Below are 4658 nucleotides of genomic sequence, written 5' to 3'. Positions count from 1 at the left end.
TTTTATGAAGTATTTTCTTCTAACTGTAGTCAAAGGAACAAAGAAAATCTGCAAATAAGATCATGTCAGCTTTTAATATACCGCATTGAGATCTATGCCAAAATAGTTGTTAAAATGCCATCTGATTTTTTTTTCCTGTTATAAAAATATTCTTATTTCAGGAACATCAGTTCTTTTCTATCTTCCTCTCCTGAGTTTCAAGATGGCTTCTTTCAAAAATATTTTTGCAATGATTGAGAAAACTACCATTCTTTCTTAGTCTTTGAAAAATGAGAGAATAGAGGTAATTACTGTTTCATCGGTGTAAGACATTTATTTTTTGTAGACTAGAGCTAGTACAATGTAAGTCTGATAGCATCTTCTCACTTCACCCTATCAATATTAGAAGTATAACATACACTGCTGAATCCTGAAATGTCAGTATGGTCAAATTCTCAACCAACCTGAGAGATCTCATTTAGCATTACACTGTGATGTGATAATTATCTTCAACAAAGGCACTTCACTTTGAATACAGGACAGATTTTTGCAACATAGATATTTTTCTCAACTTAGTCAAGGCAGACTCACAGAAACTATGGCCCAGGAATTAGCAGGGCTGATTGAAAGGTATTGAGCCATGCTCAGAGGAGGAAAGGGATAAGACCAGGCTACTAGAGATCAGTCTGGGGGTAGCAGGCTTGTGACGAGGGCAAAACCATTACCCCAGCTGAAGTGCATCTCCACCAATGCACGCAGTATGAACAGCAAGCACAAGAAGCTGGGAGCCATTGTACAACAGGAAAGTTATGTATTTGCTGTCATGGAAATATAGTGGGATGACTCTCATGACTGGAGCGCTGCAATGGATACCTCTAAGCCCTTTAGAAGACACAGGGAAAGCAGGAGGGGTGGTGGGATGTGCCTGTGGGTAAAGATCAGGAGGAAGGAAGCAGGGCGGACAGCAGGATGGTGGGAGTCTGGAGTTTATTCCACCCAGCCAGGATGAACAGGTAGAGGGGTCATTCTACAAGCAGCTGGCTGAAGTCTCATGATTGCTGACCCTTGTACTCATGGGTGACTTCAACTTGCCAGATGTCTTCTGGAAACACAACACAGCAAAGAGAAAACAATCTAGGAAGTTCCTGGAGTGTATGGAAGACAACTTCCTAACACAACTGGTCAATAAACCTACCAGAGAAGGTGTCCTGCTAGACCTCTTGTTTGTGAACACAGAAGGACTGGTGGGTGATTTTGTAGTCAGTGGTTATCTTGGACACAGTGGCCAGGAGATTGTAGAGTTTCAATGGGTCAAATAAGGAGAGGCACCAACAGGACTTCCACCTTGGAAGAGAGCTTGGAAGAGCAGACTTTGGCCTGCTTATAACATTGATTTACAGAGTCCCTTTAGTGGTCAGTTCAGGAGTCAGTTCTGAAGTGTAAAGAAGTTTAGAAAGGCTGGATGTGATTTAGAAAGGAATTGTTAAATATTTAGGACCAGACTGCCCCCAGCTATAGAAAGACAAGTCATCAGGGAAAAATACCAGCCTGAATAAACAGAGAACTTGGGCTGGAATTTTGGGGAAAAAAAGAGAATCTAACATCTCTCAAAGGAGGGTCAGGTAATTTGTGAGGACTATAACGATATTGCAAGGTTATATAGGGAGAAGATTAGAAAAGCCAGACTAGAATTTGTATTTTATGAAATGTGAAAGTCTGGAGTTACACTCAGAGCAAAGGGCAGATGATCTCAATATAAGCAATATGATTTAAAAACACTGCCAATTATAAAAATTGCAAAGTACTTTTACTTTTGAGCATCCCAATGTCCACAACTAAACGTTGCTGAGCTCCCATCAGCTTTACCTGTCTGAGAGCAGTTTTATTAACCTCTGTAACAGTGCACACATTTCAGAAAAACACAGCATAGCTTTGGGTGGGCTTGTGAGTCTTCAGCAGCTTTCTCAATCTGATTCTGTGACTGTGGAGAATGGAACTGTCAGTAGAAGAGGAGTATCTACCTGTAGAAGAGAATGCCAGCAATGGCAAATATTATAGCTTTCACTGTGCATCAGCCTCTGTTAAATGCTTCTCCTATGTCTACATACGGTTTGCTTTTTTTTCCTCTGATGGCAAAAGCTGATGTGTTTAACATATTTCATTATTATCTCTTTCACACAGATACAGATCAAATAAAACACATGGACTATAGTAGATTTCCATACAGTGAAGGAATGATTGTGTTCTGACAGTGTTCTAAACCATCTTTGTTGCCCCAGGAGTGATATGAACACCATTATAACCTCTTGATCCAGGTAATAGCCCTACCAGAGGGGATGTTACTGAATCTGCTGGTAACCAATGCCAGTGAGATAGCTCGGGATATCAAGATTGGAGGCAGTCTGGGCCACATATTCTCTTTAGGAATATGGGTGAAATAAGGAGTAAGGTCAGACTCCTGAACTTTAGGAAAGCAAAATTTCAGCTTTTCAAGGCGATAGTCAGCAGGATACCTGGGATACTGCCCTCAGGGACAATGGGCTAGGTGGAACAGAGCTGGTATATTTTTAAGGGTGTCTTCTACAGAGTGCAATTAGTTAGCAATCCCCAGGAGTAAGAAATAGGGCAAGGGAGGCAAGGGATCAGCATGGCTGAGTTGAGAAGTGCTTGTCAAACTACAGGGAAAGAAGCACATACATAGATGGTATAAATAACCACAGGTAACCTTTGAAGAGTGTAGAGATGAAGTTTGGTTGTGTAGGGAGGAGATGAGAAAGGCCAAGGTGAAGCTGTAACTGAACTTGGCAAGGAACACAAAAATGTCAGGAAGATCTGCTACAGGTATATTAACCAGAAAAAAAAAGTCAAAGAAGGTGTACTGCCCCTGATAAACTCGTAGCAACAAATGAGGAGGCTGAGGTACCCAACAGCTTCTTTGCCTGAGTCTTCAATAGCACCTCTCTTCCTACATATCTCAAGGTGACAGAGAGCAAGATGAGGATGGGGGGAGCGAAGTGAAGATCACTGTAAGTAAAGATCAGTTCATGACCACCTGAGGAGCTTGAATGTAGGTCAATGGGATCTAATGAGACACATCCCAGAGTCCTGAGGGAATTGACTGATGTAGTCACTTTCCTACGTTTGTTTGAAAATATGTTTCCTTTTCAAAGATCTTGTTTCCTAAGATATTTGAAAAATTATGGTGGTTATGTAAAGTCCCAGGAGTAAAAGGGAAAAAACCTGCAAGAAAGTTGGAGAGACACTATTTACCAGATCATATGGTGACAAAGGAGAATGGGATCAAACTGAAAGAAAACGGTGAGACACCAGAAAAGATTTCCCAGAGAGGTTGTGGATATCCCATGCCTGGCATTGTTCATGACCAAGTTGGATAGAGCTTTGAGCAACTTGGTTTAGTGAAAGGTGTCCCTGTCCATGGCAGGGTGATTGGGAACTAGACCATCTTTAAGGTCCCTTCCATGGTTTTATGATATTTGGTTGCTCTAGCAGTCTGGCTCAGCTGTATATCAGAGCACAGACAAAGAAGAAAAGGCTAAAATCAGTGGTGTGTCTATTTTAAGTGAGACATTATTGATATCATTACTTCTAGGACGACAAACTCTTCCACTCCACAGGACTTCTCTTTATGCACTGCACAGGGAAGGACATAAACATAGTAAGGATCACTGTAAATCCAGTATTTACTTCTTTTGGAGATCTTCGCTTTGCCACTTGAAAATTGACCTTTTACTATGTTTTTTTTGAATGCTTTGTGTGCTGCTTACAGAGAAGAGCAGTTTTATGGGTTTAGCCTTTATTGAAAAAAAGTATCTGCATCACCTTGGCAGTTCATATCACAAGAAGTAAGGCTGCATTTTCCAGTGTACTGACCAGTACTAGCAACAGGCTCAAAAATACATTTCAATTAAACATCAAAGCTTCAAATCAGCTTATACCTGGAAAGGATTTAGCAGCAGCTGACCAGAAAATCAGCTAATTAAGATGTATTTCGGAATAATATTATTAAAACCTGAGCAGATGCAAACTCCCAGTTTGAGTCTTTTGCCTGCAAGTGCAATAGAGAACAGAGACTACGTGCAGAGAGGAGGAAATGATCCTTTTACACAGTATGCATGAGAAAACCAGCATGATGATGATCACACCCTGTGAGACTCCCAAATAGGCAAGCACGTGCTAGAAATTTAACCAATTTCTGAACTGGTCTTCAAAGAAGACCAGTTTTATGATTATTTTATAATGAGAGTAGCAGCCTAAATTGGGCTAAAAAAAATGGACCACAGATTTTGGTAGCTTTTAATAGTACATAATCAAGCACTGAATTGAAGACATTTAGATAATGGAATGAGGTCCAGAGAAGAGCAGCAGAGCTAGTGAAGGACCTGGACCACAAATCTTATGAGAAGTGGCTGAAGGAGCTGGGGGTGTTTAGCCTGGAGAAAAGGACACTCAAGGAGGACCTTATCATTCTCCACAGGTATCTGAAAGGAGATTGCAGCCAGGTGAGTGTTGGTCTCTTCTCCCTGGTAACCTGTGACAGGATGAGAAGAAATGGCCTCAAATTAGGTGTACCAGGGAGGCTTTACATTGGATATTAGGAAAAAATTTACAGAAGGGTTTGTAAAGGGTTTGAAACAGACTTCTCAGAGAACTGGTGGAGT

This window comes from Zonotrichia albicollis, chromosome 3 (genome assembly GCF_047830755.1).
Source record: "Zonotrichia albicollis isolate bZonAlb1 chromosome 3, bZonAlb1.hap1, whole genome shotgun sequence".
Lineage (NCBI taxonomy): Eukaryota > Metazoa > Chordata > Aves > Passeriformes > Passerellidae > Zonotrichia > Zonotrichia albicollis.
Note: the sequence above shows the minus strand (reverse complement) of the source record.